Below are 24,671 nucleotides of genomic sequence, written 5' to 3'. Positions count from 1 at the left end.
ACATAAGCACGAGACATGTAGGTGATGAATGACACCACATGTATATGCTTTAACAGTGTAAATGTGGGACGTTCTAGAGATATGGTCAATACTGCATCGGCAAAATGTAGCTTCGAGACTACCTAACATCAGACTGTGACATCTGTATGCAAGAGGAAGCAGTAACGTTATTTCCAAGCGGAGAATACAGGACATCTGCAGTTATACAGAGTGAGTAATCGAAATTTGTGACATAAGCACGAGACATGTAGGTGATGAATGACACCACATGTATATGCTTTAACAGTGTAAATGTGGGACGTTCTAGAGATATGGTCAATACTGCATCGGCAAAATGTAGCTTCGAGACTACCTAACATCAGACTGTGACATGTGTATGCAAGAGGAAGCAGTAACGTTATTTCCAAGCGGAGAATACAGGACATCTGCAGTTATACAGAGTGAGTAATCGAAATTTGTGACATAAGCACGAGACATGTAGGTGATGAATGACACCACATGTATATGCTTTAACAGTGTAAATGTGGGACGTTCTAGAGATATGGTCAATACTGCATCGGCAAAATGTAGCTTCGAGACTACCTAACATCAGACTGTGACATGTGTATGCAAGAGGAAGCAGTAACGTTATTTCCAAGCGGAGAATACAGGACATCTGCAGTTATACAGAGTGAGTAATCGAAATTTGTGACATAAGCACGAGACATGTAGGTGATGAATGACACCACATGTATATGCTTTAACAGTGTAAATGTGGGACGTTCTAGAGATATGGTCAATACTGCATCGGCAAAATGTAGCTTCGAGACTACCTAACATCAGACTGTGACATCTGTATGCAAGAGGAAGCAGTAACGTTATTTCCAACCGGAGAATACAGGACATCTGCAGTTATACAGAGTGAGTAATCGAAATTTGTGACATAAGCACGAGACATGTAGGTGATGAATGACACCACATGTATATGCTTTAACAATGTAAATGTGGGACGTTCTAGAGATATGGTCAATACTGCATCGGCAAAATGTAGCTTCGAGACTACCTAACATCAGACTGTGACATCTGTATGCAAGAGGAAGCAGTAACGTTATTTCCAAGCGGAGAATACAGGACATCTGCAGTTATACAGAGTGAGTAATCGAAATTTGTGACATAAGCACGAGACATGTAGGTGATGAATGACACCACATGTATATGCTTTAACAGTGTAAATGTGGGACGTTCTAGAGATATGGTCAATACTGCATCGGCAAAATGTGGCTGTGAGACTACCTAACATCAGACTGTGACATGTGTATGCAAGAGGAAGCAGTAACGTTATTTCCAAGCGGAGAATACAGGACATCTGCAGTTATACAGAGTGAGTAATCGCAATTTGTGACATAAGCACGAGACATGTAGGTGATGAATGACACCACATGTATATGCTTTAACAGTGTAAATGTGGGATGTTCTAGAGATATGGTCAATACTGCATCGGCAAAATGTAGCTTCGAGACTACCTAACATCAGACTGTGACATCTGTATGCAAGAGGAAGCAGTAACGTTATTTCCAAGCGGAGAATACAGGACATCTGCGGTTATACAGAGTGAGTAATCGAAATTTGTGACATAAGCACGAGACATGTAGGTGATGAATGACACCACATGTATATGCTTTAACAGTGTAAATGTGGGACGTTCTAGAGATATGGTCAATACTGCATCGGCAAAATGTAGCTGTGAGACTACCTAACATCAGACTGTGACATGTGTATGCAAGAGGAAGCAGTAACGTTATTTCCAAGCGGAGAATACAGGACATCTGCAGTTATACAGAGTGAGTAATCGAAATTTGTGACATAAGCACGAGACATGTAGGTGATGAATGACACCACATGTATATGCTTTAACAGTGTAAATGTGGGACGTTCTAGAGATATGGTCAATACTGCATCGGCAAAATGTAGCTTCGAGACTACCTAACATCAGACTGTGACATCTGTATGCAAGAGGAAGCAGTAACGTTATTTCCAACCGGAGAATACAGGACATCTGCAGTTATACAGAGTGAGTAATCGAAATTTGTGACATAAGCACGAGACATGTAGGTGATGAATGACACCACATGTATATGCTTTAACAGTGTAAATGTGGGACGTTCTAGAGATATGGTCAATACTGCATCGTCAAAATGTAGCTGTGAGACTACCTAACATCAGACTGTGACATGTGTATGCAAGAGGAAGCAGTAACGTTATTTCCAACCGGAGAATACAGGACATCTGCAGTTATACAGAGTGAGTAATCGCAATTTGTGACATAAGCACGAGACATGTAGGTGATGAATGACACCACATGTATATGCTTTAACAGTGTAAATGTGGGACGTTCTAGAGATATGGTCAATACTGCATCGGCAAAATGTAGCTTCGAGACTACCTAACATCAGACTGTGACATCTGTATGCAAGAGGAAGCAGTAACGTTATTTCCAAGCGGAGAATACAGGACATCTGCAGTTATACAGAGTGAGTAATCGGAATTTGTGACATAAGCACGAGACATGTAGGTGATGAATGACACCACATGCATATGCTTTAACAGTGTAAATGTGGGACGTTCTAGAGATATGGTCAATACTGCATCGGCAAAATGTAGCTGTGAGACTACCTAACATCAGACTGTGACATCTGTATGCAAGAGGAAGCAGTAACGTTATCTCCAAGCGGAGAATACAGGACATCTGCAGTTATACAGAATGAGTAATCGAAATTTGTGACATAAGCACGAGACATGTAGGTGATGAATGACACCACATGTATATGCTTTAACAGTGTAAATGTGGGACGTTCTAGAGATATGGTCAATACTGCATCGGCAAAATGTAGCTTCGAGACTACCTAACATCAGACTGTGACATCTGTATGCAAGAGGAAGCAGTATCGTTATTTCCAACCGGAGAATACAGGACATCTACAGTTATACAGAGTGAGTAATCGAAATTTGTGACATAAGCACGAGACATGTAGGTGATGAATGACACCACATGTATATGCTTTAACAGTGTAAATGTGGGACGTTCTAGAGATATGGTCAATACTGCATCGGCAAAATGTAGCTGTGAGACTACCTAACATCAGACTGTGACATGTGTATGCAAGAGGAAGCAGTAACGTTATTTCCAAGCGGAGAATACAGGACATCTGCAGTTATACAGAGTGAGTAATCGCAATTTGTGACATAAGCACGAGACATGTAGGTGATGAATGACACCACATGTATATGCTTTAACAGTGTAAATGTGGGACGTTCTAGAGATATGGTCAATACTGCATCGGCAAAATGTAGCTTCGACACTACCTAACATCAGACTGTGACATCTGTATGCAAGAGGAAGCAGTAACGTTATTTCCAACCGGAGAATACAGGACATCTGCAGTTATACAGAGTGAGTAATCGAAATTTGTGACATAAGCACGAGACATGTAGGTGATGAATGACACCACATGTATATGCTTTAACAGTGTAAATGTGGGACGTTCTAGAGATATGGTCAATACTGCATCGGCAAAATGTAGCTGTGAGACTACCTAACATCAGACTGTGACATCTGTATGCAAGAGGAAGCAGTAACGTTATTTCCAAGCGGAGAATACAGGACATCTGCAGTTATACAGAGTGAGTAATCGAAATTTGTGACATAAGCACGAGACATGTAGGTGATGAATGACACCACATGTATATGCTTTAACAGTGTAAATGTGGGACGTTCTAGAGATATGGTCAATACTGCATCGGCAAAATGTAGCTGTGAGACTACCTAACATCAGACTGTGACATGTGTATGCAAGAGGAAGCAGTAACGTTATTTCCAAGCGGAGAATACAGGACATCTGCTGTTATACAGAGTGAGTAATCGAAATTTGTGACATAAGCACGAGACATGTAGGTGATGAATGACACCACATGTATATGCTTTAACAGTGTAAATGTGGGACGTTCTAGAGATATGGTCAATACTGCATCGGCAAAATGTAGCTTCGAGACTACCTAACATCAGACTGTGACATCTGTATGCAAGAGGAAGCAGTAACGTTATTTCCAAGCGGAGAATACAGGACATCTGCAGTTATACAGAGTGAGTAATCGAAATTTGTGACATAAGCACGAGACATGTAGGTGATGAATGACACCACATGTATATGCTTTAACAGTGTAAATGTGGGACGTTCTAGAGATATGGTCAATACTGCATTGGCAAAATGTAGCTGTGAGACTACCTAACATCAGACTGTGACATGTGTATGCAAGAGGAAGCAGTAACGTTATTTCCAAGCGGAGAATACAGGACATCTGCAGTTATACAGAGTGAGTAATCGAAATTTGTGACATAAGCACGAGACATGTAGGTGATGAATGACACCACATGTATATGCTTTAACAGTGTAAATGTGGGACGTTCTAGAGATATGGTCAATACTGCATCGGCAAAATGTAGCTTCGAGACTACCTAACATCAGACTGTGACATCTGTATGCAAGAGGAAGCAGTAACGTTATTTCCAAGCGGAGAATACAGGACATCTGCAGTTATACAGAGTGAGTAATCGAAATTTGTGACATAAGCACGAGACATGTAGGTGATGAATGACACCACATGTATATGCTTTAACAGTGTAAATGTGGGACATTTTAGAGATATGGTCAATACTGCATCGGCAAAATGTAGCTGTGAGACTACCTAACATCAGACTGTGACATGTGTATGCAAGAGGAAGCAGTAACGTTTTTTCCAAGCGGAGAATACAGGACATCTGCAGTTATACAGAGTGAGTAATCGAAATTTGTGACATAAGCACGAGACATGTAGGTGATGAATGACACCACATGTATATGCTTTAACAGTGTAAATGTGGGACATTCTAGAGATATGGTCAATACTGCATCGGCAAAATGTAGCTGTGAGACTACCTAACATCAGACTGTGACATGTGTATGCAAGAGGAAGCAGTAACGTTATTTCCAAGCGGAGAATACAGGACATCTGCAGTTATACAGAGTGAGTAATCGCAATTTGTGACATAAGCACGAGACATGTAGGTGATGAATGACACCACATGCATATGCTTTAACAGTGTAAATGTGGGACGTTCTAGAGATATGGTCAATACTGCATCGGCAAAATGTAGCTTCGAGACTACCTAACATCAGACTGTGACATCTGTATGCAAGAGGAAGCAGTAACGTTATTTCCAAGCGGAGAATACAGGACATCTGCAGTTATACAGAGTGAGTAATCGAAATTTGTGACATAAGCACGAGACATGAAGGTGATGAATGACACCACATGTATATGCTTTAACAGTGTAAATGTGGGACGTTCTAGAGATATGGTCAATACTGCATCGGCAAAGTGTAGCTGTGAGACTACCTAACATCAGACTGTGACATGTGTATGCAAGAGGAAGCAGTAACCTTATTTCCAAGCGGAGAATACAGGACATCTGCAGTTATACAGAGTGAGTAATCGAAATTTGTGACATAAGCACGAGACATGTAGGTGATGAATGACACCACATGTATATGCTTCAACAGTGTAAATGTGGGACGTTCTAGAGATATGGTCAATACTGCATCGGCAAAATGTAGCTTCGACACTACCTAACATCAGACTGTGACATCTGTATGCAAGAGGAAGCAGTAACGTTATTTCCAACCGGAGAATACAGGACATCTGCAGGTATACAGAGTGAGTAATCGAAATTTGTGACATAAGCACGAGACATGTAGGTGATGAATGACACCACATGTATATGCTTTAACAGTGTAAATGTGGGACGTTCTAGAGATATGGTCGATACTGCATCGGCAAAATGTAGCTTCGAGACTACCTAACATCAGACTGTGACATCTGTATGCGAGAGGAAGCAGTAACGTTATTTCCAAGCGGAGAATACAGGACATCTGCAGTTATACAGAGTGAGTAATCGCAATTTGTGACATAAGCACGAGACATGTAGGTGATGAATGACACCACATGTATATGCTTTAACAGTGTAAATGTGGGACGTTCTAGAGATATGGTCAATACTGCATCGGCAAAATGTAGCTGTGAGACTACCTAACATCAGACTGTGACATGTGTATGCAAGAGGAAGCAGTAACGTTATTTCCAAGCGGAGAATACAGGACATCTGCAGTTATACAGAGTGAGTAATCGCAATTTGTGACATAAGCACGAGACATGTAGGTGATGAATGACACCACATGTATATGCTTTAACAGTGTAAATGTGGGACGTTCTAGAGATATGATCAATACTGCATCGGCAAAATGTAGCTTCGAGACTACCTAACATCAGACTGTGACATCTGTATGCAAGAGGAAGCAGTAACGTTATTTCCAAGCGGAGAATACAGGACATCTGCAGTTATACAGAGTGAGTAATCGAAATTTGTGACATAAGCACGAGACATGTAGGTGATGAATGACACCACATGTATATGCTTTAACAGTGTAAATGTGTCACGTTCTAGAGATATGGTCAATACTGCATCGGCAAAATGTAGCTGTGAGACTACCTAACATCAGACTGTGACATCTGTATGCAAGAGGAAGCAGTAACGTTATTTCCAACCGGAGAATACAGGACATCTGCAGTTATACAGAGTGAGTAACCGAAATTTGTGACATAAGCACGAGACATGTAGGTGATGAATGACACCACATGTATATGCTTTAACAGTGTAAATGTGGGATGTTCTAGAGATATGGTCAATACTGCATCGGCAAAATGTAGCTTCGAGACTACCTAACATCAGACTGTGACATCTGTATGCAAGAGGAAGCAGTAACGTTATTTCCAAGCGGAGAATACAGGACATCTGCAGTTATACAGAGTGAGTAATCGAAATTTGTGACATAAGCACGAGACATGTAGGTGATGAATGACACCACATGTATATGCTTTAACAGTGTAAATGTGGGACGTTCTAGAGATATGGTCAATACTGCATCGGCAAAATGTAGCTGTGAAACTACCTAACATCAGACTGTGACATGTGTATGCAAGAGGAAGCAGTAACATTATTTCCAAGCGGAGAATACAGGACATCTGCAGTTATACAGAGTGAGTAATCGAAATTTGTGACATAAGCACGAGACATGTAGGTGATGAATGACACCACATGTATATGCTTTAACAGTGTAAATGTGGGACGTTCTAGAGATATGGTCAATACTGCATCGGCAAAATGTAGCTGTGAGACTACCTAACATCAGACTGTGACATCTGTATGCAAGAGGAAGCAGTAACGTTATTTCCAACCGGAGAATACAGGACATCTGCAGTTATACAGAGTGAGTAATCGAAATTTGTGACATAAGCACGAGACATGTAGGTGATGAATGACACCACATGTATATGCTTTAACAGTGTAAATGTGGGACGTTCTAGAGATATGGTCAATACTGCATCGGCAAAATGTAGCTGTGAGACTACCTAACATCAGACTGTGACATCTGTCTGCAAGAGGAAGCAGTAACATTATTTCCAAGCGGAGAATACAGGACATCTGCAGTTATACAGAGTGAGTAATCGAAATTTGTGACATAAGCACGAGACATGTAGGTGATGAATGACACCACATGTATATGCTTTAACAGTGTAAATGTGGGACGTTCTAGAGATATGGTCAATACTGCATCGGCAAAATGTAGCTGTGAGACTACCTAACATCAGACTGTGACATCTGTATGCAAGAGGAAGCAGTAACATTATTTCCAAGCGGAGAATACAGGACATCTGCAGTTATACAGAGTGAGTAATCGAAATTTGTGACATAAGCACGAGACATGTAGGTGATGAATGACACCACATGTATATGCTTTAACAGTGTAAATGTGGGACGTTCTAGAGATATGGTCAATACTGCATCGGCAAAATGTAGCTGTGAGACTACCTAACATTAGACTGTGACATCTGTATGCAAGAGGAAGCAGTAACGTTATTTCCAACCGGAGAATACAGGACATCTGCAGTTATACATAGTGAGTAATCGAAATTTGTGACATAAGCACGAGACATGTAGGTGATGAATGACACCACATGTATATGCTTTAACAGTGTAAATGTGGGACGTTCTAGAGATATGGTCAATACTGCATCGGCAAAATGTAGCTTCGAGACTACCTAACATCAGACTGTGACATCTGTATGCAAGAGGAAGCAGTAACGTTATTTCCAACCGGAGAATACAGGACATCTGCAGTTATACAGAGTGAGTAATCGAAATTTGTGACATAAGCACGAGACATGTAGGTGATGAATGACACCACATGTATATGCTTTAACAGTGTAAATGTGGGACGTTCTAGAGATATGGTCAATACTGCATCGGCAAAATGTAGCTGTGAGACTACCTAACATCAGACTGTGACATCTGTATGCAAGAGGAAGCAGTAACGTTATTTCCAACCGGAGAATACACGACATCTGCAGTTATACAGAGTGAGTAATCGAAATTTGTGACATAAGCACGAGACATGTAGGTGATGAATGACACCACATGTATATGCTTTAACAGTGTAAATGTGGGACGTTCTAGAGATATGGTCAATACTGCATCGGCAAAATGTAGCTGCGAGACTACCTAACATCAGACTGTGACATCTGTATGCAAGAGGAAGCAGTAACATTATTTCCAAGCGGAGAATACAGGACATCTGCAGTTATACAGAGTGAGTAATCGAAATTTGTGACATAAGCACGAGACATGTAGGTGATGAATGACACCACATGTATATGCTTTAACAGTGTAAATGTGGGACGTTCTAGAGATATGGTCAATACTGCATCGGCAAAATGTAGCTGTGAGACTACCTAACATCAGACTGTGACATCTGTATGCAAGAGGAAGCAGTAACGTTATTTCCAACCGGAGAATACAGGACATCTGCAGTTATACAGAGTGAGTAATCGAAATTTGTGACATAAGCACGAGACATGTAGGTGATGAATGACACCACATGTATATGCTTTAACAGTGTAAATGTGGGACGTTCTACAGATATGGTCAATACTGCATCGGCAAAATGTAGCTGTGAGACTACCTAACATCAGACTGTGACATCTGTATGCAAGAGGAAGCAGTAACGTTATTTCCAACCGGAGAATACAGGACATCTGCAGTTATACAGAGTGAGTAATCGAAATTTGTGACATAAGCACGAGACATGTAGGTGATGAATGACACCACATGTATATGCTTTAACAGTGTAAATGTGGGACGTTCTAGAGATATGGTCAATACTGCATCGGCAAAATGTAGCTGTGAGACTACCTAACATCAGACTGTGACATCTGTATGCAAGAGGAAGCAGTAACGTTAATTCCAACCGGAGAATACAGGACATCTGCAGTTATACAGAGTGAGTAATCGAAATTTGTGACATAAGCACGAGACATGTAGGTGATGAATGACACCACATGTATATGCTTTAACAGTGTAAATGTGGGACGTTCTAGAGATATGGTCAATACTGCATCGGCAAAATGTAGCTGCGAGACTACCTAACATCAGACTGTGACATCTGTATGCAAGAGGAAGCAGTAACGTTATTTCCAACTGGAGAATACAGGACATCTGCAGTTATACAGAGTGAGTAATCGAAATTTGTGACATAAGCACGAGACATGTAGGTGATGAATGACACCACATGTATATGCTTTAACAGTGTAAATGTGGGACGTTCTAGAGATATGGTCAATACTGCATCGGCAAAATGTAGCTGTGAGACTACCTAACATCAGACTGTGACATCTGTATGCAAGAGGAAGCAGTAACGTTATTTCCAACCGGAGAATACAGGACATCTGCAGTTATACAGAGTGAGTAATCGAAATTTGTGACATAAGCACGAGACATGTAGGTGATGAATGACACCACATGTGTATGCTTTAACAGTGTAAATGTGGGACGTTCTAGAGATATGGTCAATACTGCATCGGCAAAATGTAGCTGTGAGACTACCTAACATCAGACTGTGACATCTGTAAGCAAGAGGAAGCAGTAACGTTATTTCCAACCGGAGAATACAGGACATCTGCAGTTATACAGAGTGAGTAATCGAAATTTGTGACATAAGCACGAGACATGTAGGTGATGAATGACACCACATGTATATGCTTTAACAGTGTAAATGTGGGACGTTCTAGAGATATGGTCAATACTGCATCGGCAAAATGTAGCTGTGAGACTACCTAACATCAGACTGTGACATCTGTATGCAAGAGGAAGCAGTAACGTTAATTCCAAGCGGAGAATACAGGACATCTGCAGTTATACAGAGTGAGTAATCGAAATTTGTGACATAAGCACGAGACATGTAGGTGATGAATGACACCACATGTATATGCTTTAACAGTGTAAATGTGGGACGTTCTAGAGATATGGTCAATACTGCATCGGCAAAATGTAGCTGTGAGACTACCTAACATCAGACTGTGACATCTGTATGCAAGAGGAAGCAGTAACGTTATTTCCAACCGGAGAATACAGGACATCTGCAGTTATACAGAGTGAGTAATCGAAATTTGTGACATAAGCACGAGACATGTAGGTGATGAATGACACCACATGTATATGCTTTAACAGTGTAAATGTGGGACGTTCTACAGATATGGTCAATACTGCATCGGCAAAATGTAGCTGTGAGACTACCTAACATCAGACTGTGACATCTGTATGCAAGAGGAAGCAGTAACGTTATTTCCAACCGGAGAATACAGGACATCTGCAGTTATACAGAGTGAGTAATCGAAATTTGTGACATAAGCACGAGACATGTAGGTGATGAATGACACCACATGTATATGCTTTAACAGTGTAAATGTGGGACGTTCTAGAGATATGGTCAATACTGCATCGGCAAAATGTAGCTGTGAGACTACCTAACATCAGACTGTGACATCTGTATGCAAGAGGAAGCAGTAACGTTAATTCCAACCGGAGAATACAGGACATCTGCAGTTATACAGAGTGAGTAATCGAAATTTGTGACATAAGCACGAGACATGTAGGTGATGAATGACACCACATGTATATGCTTTAACAGTGTAAATGTGGGACGTTCTAGAGATATGGTCAATACTGCATCGGCAAAATGTAGCTGCGAGACTACCTAACATCAGACTGTGACATCTGTATGCAAGAGGAAGCAGTAACGTTATTTCCAACTGGAGAATACAGGACATCTGCAGTTATACAGAGTGAGTAATCGAAATTTGTGACATAAGCACGAGACATGTAGGTGATGAATGACACCACATGTATATGCTTTAACAGTGTAAATGTGGGACGTTCTAGAGATATGGTCAATACTGCATCGGCAAAATGTAGCTGTGAGACTACCTAACATCAGACTGTGACATCTGTATGCAAGAGGAAGCAGTAACGTTATTTCCAACCGGAGAATACAGGACATCTGCAGTTATACAGAGTGAGTAATCGAAATTTGTGACATAAGCACGAGACATGTAGGTGATGAATGACACCACATGTGTATGCTTTAACAGTGTAAATGTGGGACGTTCTAGAGATATGGTCAATACTGCATCGGCAAAATTTAGCTGTGAGACTACCTAACATCAGACTGTGACATCTGTAAGCAAGAGGAAGCAGTAACGTTATTTCCAACCGGAGAATACAGGACATCTGCAGTTATACAGAGTGAGTAATCGAAATTTGTGACATAAGCACGAGACATGTAGGTGATGAATGACACCACATGTATATGCTTTAACAGTGTAAATGTGGGACGTTCTAGACATATGGTCAATACTGCATCGGCAAAATGTAGCTGTGAGACTACCTAACATCAGACTGTGACATCTGTATGCAAGAGGAAGCAGTAACGTTAATTCCAAGCGGAGAATACAGGACATCTGCAGTTATACAGAGTGAGTAATCGAAATTTGTGACATAAGCACGAGACATGTAGGTGATGAATGACACCACATGTATATGCTTTAACAGTGTAAATGTGGGACGTTCTAGAGATATGGTCAATACTGCATCGGCAAAATGTAGCTGCGAGACTACCTAACATCAGACTGTGACATCTGTATGCAAGAGGAAGCAGTAACGTTATTTCCAACCGGAGAATACAGGACATCTGCAGTTATACAGAGTGAGTAATCGAAATTTGTGACATAAGCACGAGACATGTAGGTGATGAATGACACCACATGTATATGCTTTAACAGTGTAAATGTGGGACGTTCTAGAGATATGGTCAATACTGCATCGGCAAAATGTAGCTGCGAGACTACCTAACATCAGACTGTGACATCTGTATGCAAGAGGAAGCAGTAACGTTATTTCCAACCGGAGAATACAGGACATCTGCAGTTATACAGAGTGAGTAATCGAAATTTGTGACATAAGCACGAGACATGTAGGTGATGAATGACACCACATGTATATGCTTTAACAGTGTAAATGTGGGACGTTCTAGAGATATGGTCAATACTGCATCGGCAAAATGTAGCTGTGAGACTACCTAACATCAGACTGTGACATCTGTATGCAAGAGGAAGCAGTAACGTTATTTCCAACCGGAGAATACAGGACATCTGCAGTTATACAGAGTGAGTAATCGAAATTTGTGACATAAGCACGAGACATGTAGGTGATGAATGACACCACATGTATATGCTTTAACAGTGTAAATGTGGGACATTCTAGAGATATGGTCAATACTGCATCGGCAAAATGTAGCTGTGAGACTACCTAACATCAGACTGTGACATCTGTATGCAAGAGGAAGCAGTAACGTTATTTCCAAGCGGAGAATACAGGACATCTGCAGTTATACAGAGTGAGTAATCGAAATTTGTGACATAAGCACGAGACATGTAGGTGATGAATGACACCACATGTATATGCTTTAACACTGTAAATGTGGGACGTTCTAGAGATATGGTCAATACTGCATCGGCAAAATGTAGCTGTGAGACTACCTAACATCAGACTGTGACATGTGTATGCAAGAGGAAGCAGTAACGTTAATTCCAAGCGGAGAATACAGGACATCTGCAGTTATACAGAGTGAGTAATCGAAATTTGTGACATAAGCACGAGACATGTAGGTGATGAATGACACCACATGTATATGCTTTAACAGTGTAAATGTGGGACGTTCTAGAGATATGGTCAATACTGCATCGACAAAATGTAGCTGTGAGACTACCTAACATCAGACTGTGACATCTGTATGCAAGAGGAAGCAGTAACATTATTTCCAAGCGGAGAATACAGGACATCTGCAGTTATACAGAGTGAGTAATCGAAATTTGTGACATAAGCACGAGACATGTAGGTGATGAATGACACTACATGTATATGCTTTAACAGTGTAAATGTGGGACGTTCTAGAGATATGGTCAATACTGCATCGGCAAAATGTAGCTGTGAGACTACCTAACATCAGACTGTGACATGTGTATGCAAGAGGAAGCAGTAACATTATTTCCAAGCGGAGAATACAGGACATCTGCAGTTATACAGAGTGAGTAATCGAAATTTGTGACATAAGCACGAGACATGTAGGTGATGAATGACACCACATGTATATGCTTTAACAGTGTAAATGTGGGACGTTCTAGAGATATGGTCAATACTGCATCGGCAAAATGTAGCTGCGAGACTACCTAACATCAGACTGTGACATCTGTATGCAAGAGGAAGCAGTAACATTATTTCCAAGCGGAGAATACAGGACATCTGCAGTAATACAGAGTGAGTAATCGAAATTTGTGACATAAGCACGAGACATGTAGGTGATGAATGACACCACATGTATATGCTTTAACAGTGTAAATGTGGGACGTTCTAGAGATATGGTCAATACTGCATCGGCAAAATGTAGCTGTGAGACTACCTAACATCAGACTGTGACATCTGTATGCAAGAGGAAGCAGTAACGTTAATTCCAAGCGGAGAATACAGGACATCTGCAGTTATACAGAGTGAGTAATCGAAATTTGTGACATAAGCACGAGACATGTAGGTGATGAATGACACCACATGTATATGCTTTAACAGTGTAAATGTGGGACGTTCTAGAGATATGGTCAATACTGCATCGGCAAAATGTAGCTGTGAGACTACCTAACATCAGACTGTGACATCTGTATGCAAGAGGAAGCAGTAACGTTAATTCCAACCGGAGAATACAGGACATCTGCAGTTATACAGAGTGAGTAATCGAAATTTGTGACATAAGCACGAGACATGTAGGTGATGAATGACACCACATGTATATGCTTTAACAGTGTAAATGTGGGACGTTCTAGAGATATGGTCAATACTGCATCGGCAAAATGTAGCTGCGAGACTACCTAACATCAGACTGTGACATCTGTATGCAAGAGGAAGCAGTAACGTTATTTCCAACTGGAGAATACAGGACATCTGCAGTTATACAGAGTGAGTAATCGAAATTTGTGACATAAGCACGAGACATGTAGGTGATGAATGACACCACATGTATATGCTTTAACAGTGTAAATGTGGGACATTCTAGAGATATGGTCAATACTGCATCGGCAAAATGTAGCTGTGACACTACCTAACATCAGACTGTGACATCTGTATGCAAGAGGAAGCAGTAACGTTATTTCCAACCGGAGAATACAGGACATCTGCAGTTATACAGAGTGAGTAATCGAAATTTGTGACATAAGCACGAGACATGTAGGTGATGAATGACACCACATGTATATGCTTTAACAGTGTAAATGTGGGACGTTCTAGAGATATGGTCAATACTGCATCGGCAAAATGTAGCTGTGAGACTACCTAACATCAGACTGTGACATCTGTATGCAAGAGGAAGCAGTAACGTTATTTCCAACCGGAGAATACAGGACATCTGCAGTTATACAGAGTGAGTAATCGAAATTTGTGACATAAGCACGAGACATGTAGGTGATGAATGACACCACATGTATATGCTTTAACAGTGTAAATGTGGGACGTTCTAGAGATATGGTCAATACTGCATCGGCAAAATGTAGCTGTGAGACTACCTAACATCAGACTGTGACATCTGTATGCAAGAGGAAGCAGTAACGTTAATTCCAAGCGGAGAATACAGGACATCTGCAGTTATACAGAGTGAGTAATCGAAATTTGTGACATAAGCACGAGACATGTAGGTGATGAATGACACCACATGTATATGCTTTAACAGTGTAAATGTGGGACGTTCTAGAGATATGGTCAATACTGCATCGGCAAAATGTAGCTGCGAGACTACCTAACATCAGACTGTGACATCTGTATGCAAGAGGAAGCAGTAACGTTATTTCCAACCGGAGAATACAGGACATCTGCAGTTATACAGAGTGAGTAATCGAAATTTGTGACATAAGCACGAGACATGTAGGTGATGAATGACACCACATGTATATGCTTTAACAGTGTAAATGTGGGACGTTCTAGAGATATGGTCAATACTGCATCGGCAAAATGTAGCTGTGAGACTACCTAACATCAGACTGTGACATCTGTATGCAAGAGGAAGCAGTAACGTTAATTCCAAGCGGAGAATACAGGACATCTGCAGTTATACAGAGTGAGTAATCGAAATTTGTGACATAAGCACGAGACATGTAGGTGATGAATGACACCACATGTATATGCTTTAACAGTGTAAATGTGGGACGTTCTAGAGATATGGTCAATACTGCATCGGCAAAATGTAGCTGTGAGACTACCTAACATCAGACTGTGACATCTGTATGCAAGAGGAAGCAGTAACATTATTTCCAAGCGGAGAATACAGGACATCTGCAGTTATACAGAGTGAGTAATCGAAATTTGTGACATAAGCACGAGACATGTAGGTGATGAATGACACCACATGTATATGCTTTAACAGTGTAAATGTGGGACGTTCTAGAGATATGGTCAATACTGCATCGGCAAAATGTAGCTGTGAGACTACCTAACATCAGACTGTGACATGTGTATGCAAGAGGAAGCAGTAACATTATTTCCAAGCGGAGAATACAGGACATCTGCAGTTATACAGAGTGAGTAATCGAAATTTGTGACATAAGCACGAGACATGTAGGTGATGAATGACACCACATGTATATGCTTTAACAGTGTAAATGTGGGACGTTCTAGAGATATGGTCAATACTGCATCGGCAAAATGTAGCTGTGAGACTACCTAACATCAGACTGTGACATCTGTATGCAAGAGGAAGCAGTAACGTTATTTCCAACCGGAGAATACAGGACATCTGCAGTTATACAGAGTGAGTAATCGAAATTTGTGACATAAGCACGAGACATGTAGGTGATGAATGACACCACATGTATATGCTTTAACAGTGTAAATGTGGGACGTTCTAGAGATATGGTCAATACTGCATCGGCAAAATGTAGCTGTGAGACTACCTAACATCAGACTGTGACATCTGTATGCAAGAGGAAGCAGTAACATTATTTCCAAGCGGAGAATACAGGACATCTGCAGTTATACAGAGTGAGTAATCGAAATTTGTGACATAAGCACGAGACATGTAGGTGATGAATGACACCACATGTATATGCTTTAACAGTGTAAATGTGGGACGTTCTAGAGATATGGTCAATACTGCATCGGCAAAATGTAGCTGTGAGACTACCTAACATCAGACTGTGACATGTGTATGCAAGAGGAAGCAGTAACATTATTTCCAAGCGGAGAATACAGGACATCTGCAGTTATACAGAGTGAGTAATCGAAATTTGTGACATAAGCACGAGACATGTAGGTGATGAATGACACCACATGTATATGCTTTAACAGTGTAAATGTGGGACGTTCTAGAGATATGGTCAATACTGCATCGGCAAAATGTAGCTGCGAGACTACCTAACATCAGACTGTGACATCTGTATGCAAGAGGAAGCAGTAACGTTATTTCCAACCGGAGAATACAGGACATCTGCAGTTATACAGAGTGAGTAATCGAAATTTGTGACATAAGCACGAGACATGTAGGTGATGAATGACACCACATGTATATGCTTTAACAGTGTAAATGTGGGACGTTCTAGAGATATGGTCAATACTGCATCGGCAAAATGTAGCTGTGAGACTACCTAACATCAGACTGTGACATCTGTATGCAAGAGGAAGCAGTAACGTTATTTCCAACCGGAGAATACAGGACATCTGCAGTTATACAGAGTGAGTAATCGAAATTTGTGACATAAGCACGAGACATGTAGGTGATGAATGACACCACATGTATATGCTTTAACAGTGTAAATGTGGGACGTTCTAGAGATATGGTCAATACTGCATCGGCAAAATGTAGCTGTGAGACTACCTAACATCAGACTGTGACATCTGTATGCAAGAGGAAGCAGTAACGTTAATTCCAAGCGGAGAATACAGGACATCTGCAGTTATACAGAGTGAGTAATCGAAATTTGTGACATAAGCACGAGACATGTAGGTGATGAATGACACCACATGTATATGCTTTAACAGTGTAAATGTGGGACGTTCTAGAGATATGGTCAATACTGCATCGGCAAAATGTAGCTGTGAGACTACCTAACATCAGACTGTGACATCTGTATGCAAGAGGAAGCAGTAACATTATTTCCAAGCGGAGAATACAGGACATCTGCAGTTATACAGAGTGAGTAATCGAAATTTGTGACATAAGCACGAGACATGTAGGTGATGAATGACACCACATGTATATGCTTTAACAGTGTAAATGTGGGACGTTCTAGAGATATGGTCAATACTGCATCGGCAAAATGTAGCTGTGAGACTACCTAACATCAGACTGTGACATGTGTATGCAAGAGGAAGCAGTAACATTATTTCCAAGCGGAGAATACAGGACATCTGCAGTTATACAGAGTGAGTAATCGAAATTTGTGACATAAGCACGAGACATGTAGGTGATGAATGACACCACATGTATATGCTTTAACAGTGTAAATGTGGGACGTTCTAGAGATATGGTCAATACTGCATCGGCAAAATGTAGCTGTGAGACTACCTAACATCAGACTGTGACATCTGTATGCAAGAGGAAGCAGTAACGTTATTTCCAACCGGAGAATACAGGACATCTGCAGTTATACAGAGTGAGTAATCGAAATTTGTGACATAAGCACGAGACATGTAGGTGATGAATGACACCACATGTATATGCTTTAACAGTGTAAATGTGGGACGTTCTAGAGATATGGTCAATACTGCATCGGCAAAATGTAGCTGTGAGACTACCTAACATCAGACTGTGACATCTGTATGCAAGAGGAAGCAGTAACGTTAATTCCAAGCGGAGAATACAGGACATCTGCAGTTATACAGAGTGAGTAATCGAAATTTGTGACATAAGCACGAGACATGTAGGTGATGAATGACACCACATGTTTATGCTTTAACAGTGTAAATGTGGGACGTTCTAGAGATATGGTCAATACTGCATCGGCAAAATGTAGCTGTGAGACTACCTAACATCAGACTGTGACATCTGTATGCAAGAGGAAGCAGTAACGTTATTTCCAACCGGAGAATACAGGACATCTGCAGTTATACAGAGTGAGTAATCGAAATTTGTGACATAAGCACGAGACATGTAGGTGATGAATGACACCACATGTATATGCTTTAACAGTGTAAATGTGGGACGTTCTAGAGATATGGTCAATACTGCATCGGCAAAATGTAGCTGCGAGACTACCTAACATCAGACTGTGACATCTGTATGCAAGAGGAAGCAGTAACGTTATTTCCAACCGGAGAATACAGGACATCTGCAGTTATACAGAGTGAGTAATCGAAATTTGTGACATAAGCACGAGACATGTAGGTGATGAATGACACCACATGTATATGCTTTAACAGTGTAAATGTGGGACGTTCTAGAGATATGGTCAATACTGCATCGGCAAAATGTAGCTGTGAGACTACCTAACATCAGACTGTGACATCTGTATGCAAGAGGAAGCAGTAACGTTATTTCCAACCGGAGAATACAGGACATCTGCAGTTATACAGAGTGAGTAATCGAAATTTGTGACATAAGCACGAGACATGTAGGTGATGAATGACACCACATGTATATGCTTTAACAGTGTAAATGTGGGACGTTCTAGAGATATGGTCAATACTGCATCGGCAAAATGTAGCTGTGAGACTACCTAACATCAGACTGTGACATCTGTATGCAAGAGGAAGCAGTAACGTTAATTCCAAGCGGAGAATACAGGACATCTGCAGTTATACAGAGTGAGTAATCGAAATTTGTGACATAAGCACGAGACATGTAGGTGATGAATGACACCACATGTATATGCTTTAACAGTGTAAATGTGGGACGTTCTAGAGATATGGTCAATACTGCATCGGCAAAATGTAGCTGTGAGACTACCTAACATCAGACTGTGACATCTGTATGCAAGAGGAAGCAGTAACATTATTTCCAAGCGGAGAATACAGGACATCTGCAGTTATACAGAGTGAGTAATCGAAATTTGTGACATAAGCACGAGACATGTAGGTGATGAATGACACCACATGTATATGCTTTAACAGTGTAAATGTGGGACGTTCTAGAGATATGGTCAATACTGCATCGGCAAAATGTAGCTGTGAGACTACCTAACATCAGACTGTGACATGTGTATGCAAGAGGAAGCAGTAACATTATTTCCAAGCGGAGAATACAGGACATCTGCAGTTATACAGAGTGAGTAATCGAAATTTGTGACATAAGCACGAGACATGTAGGTGATGAATGACACCACATGTATATGCTTTAACAGTGTAAATGTGGGACGTTCTAGAGATATGGTCAATACTGCATCGGCAAAATGTAGCTGTGAGACTACCTAACATCAGACTGTGACATCTGTATGCAAGAGGAAGCAGTAACGTTATTTCCAACCGGAGAATACAGGACATCTGCAGTTATACAGAGTGAGTAATCGAAATTTGTGACATAAGCACGAGACATGTAGGTGATGAATGACACCACATGTATATGCTTTAACAGTGTAAATGTGGGACGTTCTAGAGATATGGTCAATACTGCATCGGCAAAATGTAGCTGTGAGACTACCTAACATCAGACTGTGACATCTGTATGCAAGAGGAAGCAGTAACGTTAATTCCAAGCGGAGAATACAGGACATCTGCAGTTATACAGAGTGAGTAATCGAAATTTGTGACATAAGCACGAGACATGTAGGTGATGAATGACACCACATGTATATGCTTTAACAGTGTAAATGTGGGACGTTCTAGAGATATGGTCAATACTGCATCGGCAAAATGTAGCTGTGAGACTACCTAACATCAGACTGTGACATCTGTATGCAAGAGGAAGCAGTAACGTTATTTCCAACCGGAGAATACAGGACATCTGCAGTTATACAGAGTGAGTAATCGAAATTTGTGACATAAGCACGAGACATGTAGGTGATGAATGACACCACATGTATATGCTTTAACAGTGTAAATGTGGGACGTTCTAGAGATATGGTCAATACTGCATCGGCAAAATGTAGCTGCGAGACTACCTAACATCAGACTGTGACATCTGTATGCAAGAGGAAGCAGTAATGTTATTTCCAACCGGAGAATACAGGACATCTGCAGTTATACAGAGTGAGTAATCGAAATTTGTGACATAAGCACGAGACATGTAGGTGATGAATGACACCACATGTATATGCTTTAACAGTGTAAATGTGGGACGTTCTAGAGATATGGTCAATACTGCATCGGCAAAATGTAGCTGTGAGACTACCTAACATCAGACTGTGACATCTGTATGCAAGAGGAAGCAGTAACGTTATTTCCAACCGGAGAATACAGGACATCTGCAGTTATACAGAGTGAGTAATCGTAATTTGTGACATAAGCACGAGACATGTAGGTGATGAATGACACCACATGTATATGCTTTAACAGTGTAAATGTGGGACGTTCTAGAGATATGGTCAATACTGCATCGGCAAAATGTAGCTGTGAGACTACCTAACATCAGACTGTGACATCTGTATGCAAGAGGAAGCAGTAACGTTATTTCCAACCGGAGAATACAGGACATCTGCAGTTATACAGTGAGTAATCGAAATTAGTGACATAAGCACGAGACATGTAGGTGATGCATGACACCACATGTATATGCTTTAACAGTGTAAATGTGGGACGTTCTAGAGATATGGTCAATACTGCATCGGCAAAATGTAGCTGTGAGACTACCTAACATCAGACTGTGACATCTGTATGCAAGAGGAAGCAGTAACGTTAATTCCAAGCGGAGAATACAGGACATCTGCAGTTATACAGAGTGAGTAATCGAAATTTGTGACATAAGCACGAGACATGTAGGTGATGAATGACACCACATGTATATGCTTTAACAGTGTAAATGTGGGACGTTCTAGAGATATGGTCAATACTGCATCGGCAAAATGTAGCTGTGAGACTACCTAACATCAGACTGTGACATGTGTATGCAAGAGGAAGCAGTAACATTATTTCCAAGCGGAGAATACAGGACATCTGCAGTTATACAGAGTGAGTAATCGAAATTTGTGACATAAGCACGAGACATGTAGGTGATGAATGACACCACATGTATATGCTTTAACAGTGTAAATGTGGGACGTTCTAGAGATATGGTCAATACTGCATCGGCAAAATGTAGCTGCGAGACTACCTAACATCAGACTGTGACATCTGTATGCAAGAGGAAGCAGTAACGTTATTTCCAACCGGAGAATACAGGACATCTGCAGTTATACAGAGTGAGTAATCGAAATTTGTGACATAAGCACGAGACATGTAGGTGATGAATGACACCACATGTATATGCTTTAACAGTGTAAATGTGGGACGTTCTAGAGATATGGTCAATACTGCATCGGCAAAATGTAGCTTCGAGACTACCTAACATCAGACTGTGACATCTGTATGCAAGAGGAAGCAGTAACGTTATTTCCAAGCGGAGAATACAGGACATCTGCAGTTATACAGAGTGAGTAATCGAAATTTGTGACATAAGCACGAGACATGTAGGTGATGAATGACACCACATGTATATGCTTTAACAGTGTAAATGTGGGACGTTCTAGAGATATGGTCAATACTGCATCGGCAAAATGTAGCTGTGAGACTACCTAACATCAGACTGTGACATGTGTATGCAAGAGGAAGCAGTAACATTATTTCCAAGCGGAGAATACAGGACATCTGCAGTTATACAGAGTGAGTAATCGCAATTTGTGACATAAGCACGAGACATGTAGGTGATGAATGACACCACATGTATATGCTTTAACAGTGTAAATGTGGGACGTTCTAGAGATATGGTCAATACTGCATCGGCAAAATGTAGCTTCGAGACTACCTAACATCAGACTGTGACATCTGTATGCAAGAGGAAGCAGTAACGTTATTTCCAAGCGGAGAATACAGGACATCTGCAGTTATACAGAGTGAGTAATCGAAATTTGTGACATAAGCACGAGACATGTAGGTGATGAATGACACCACATGTATATGCTTTAACAGTGTAAATGTGGGACGTTCTAGAGATATGGTCAATACTGCATCGGCAAAATGTAGCTTCGAGACTACCTAACATTAGACTGTGACATCTGTATGCAAGAGGAAGCAGTAACGTTATTTCCAAGCGGAGAATACAGGACATCTGCAGTTATACAGAGTGAGTAATCGAAATTTGTGACATAAGCACCAGACATGTAGGTGATGAATGACACCACATGTATATGCTTTAACAGTGTAAATGTGGGACGTTCTAGAGATATGGTCAATACTGCATCGGCAAAATGTAGCTGTGAGACTACCTAACATCAGACTGTGACATGTGTATGAAAGAGGAAGCAGTAACGTTATTTCCAAGCGGAGAATACAGGACATCTGCAGTTATACAGAGTGAGTAATCGAAATTTGTGACATAAGCACGAGACATTTAGGTGATGAATGACACCACATGTATATGCTTTAACAGTGTAAATGTGGGACGTTCTAGAGATATGGTCAATACTGCATCGGCAAAATGTAGCTGTGAGACTACCTAACATCAGACTGTGACATGTGTATGCAAGAGGAAGCAGTAACGTTATTTCCAAGCGGAGAATACAGGACATCTGCAGTTATACAGAGTGAGTAATCGCAATTTGTGACATAAGCACGAGACATGTAGGTGATGAATGACACCACATGTATATGCTTTAACAGTGTAAATGTGGGACGTTCTAGAGATATGGTCAATACTGCATCGGCAAAATGTAGCTGTGAGACTACCTAACATCAGACTGTGACATGTGTATGCAAGAGGAAGCAGTAACGTTATTTCCAAGCGGAGAATACAGGACATCTGCAGTTATACAGAGTGAGAATTCGCAATTTGTGACATAAGCACGAGACATGTAGGTGATGAATGACACCACATGTATATGCTTTAACAGTGTAAATGTGGGACGTTCTAGAGATATGATCAATACTGCATCGGCAAAATGTAGCTTCGAGACTACCTAACATCAGACTGTGACATCTGTATGCAAGAGGAAGCAGTAACGTTATTTCCAAGCGGAGAATACAGGACATCTGCAGTTATACAGAGTGAGTAATCGAAATTTGTGACATAAGCACGAGACATGTAGGTGATGAATGACACCACATGTATATGCTTTAACAGTGTAAATGTAGGACGTTCTAGAGATATGGTCAATACTGCATCGGCAAAATGTAGCTGTGAGACTACCTATCATCAGACTGTGACATCTGTATGCAAGAGGAAGCAGTAACGTTATTTCCAAGCGGAGAATACAGGACATCTGCAGTTATACAGAGTGAGTAATCGAAATTTGTGACATAAGCACAAGACAAGTAGGTGATGAATGACACCACATGTATATGCTTTAACAGTGTAAATGTGGGACGTTCTAGAGATATGGTCAATACTGCATCTTCAAAATGTAGCTCTGAGACTACCTAACATCAGACTGTGACATCTGTATGCAAGAGGAAGCAGTAACGTTATTTCCAACCGGAGAATACAGGACATCTGCAGTTATACAGAGTGAGTAATCGAAATTTGTGACATAAGCACGAGACATGTAGGTGATGAATGACACCACATGTATATGCTTTAACAGTGTAAATGTGGGACGTTCTAGAGATATGGTCAATACTGCATCGGCAAAATGTAGCTGTGAGACTACCTAACATCAGACTGTGACATCTGTATGCAAGAGGAAGCAGTAACGTTATTTCCAACCGGAGAATACAGGACATCTGCAGTTATACAGAGTGAGTAATCGCAATTTGTGACATAAGCACGAGACATGTAGGTGATGAATGACACCACATGTATATGCTTTAACAGTGTAAATGTGGGACGTTCTAGAGATATGGTCAATACTGCATCGGCAAAATGTAGCTGTGAGACTACCTAACATCAGACTGTGACATGTGTATGCAAGAGGAAGCAGTAACGTTATTTCCAAGCGGAGAATACAGGACATCTGCAGTTATACAGAGTGAGTAATCGAAATTTGTGACATAAGCACGAGACATGTAGGTGATGAATGACACCACATGTATATGCTTTAACAGTGTAAAT

This window comes from Schistocerca serialis, chromosome 8, assembly GCF_023864345.2.
Source record: "Schistocerca serialis cubense isolate TAMUIC-IGC-003099 chromosome 8, iqSchSeri2.2, whole genome shotgun sequence".
NCBI classification, from domain to species: Eukaryota; Metazoa; Arthropoda; class Insecta; order Orthoptera; family Acrididae; genus Schistocerca; species Schistocerca serialis.
Note: the sequence above shows the minus strand (reverse complement) of the source record.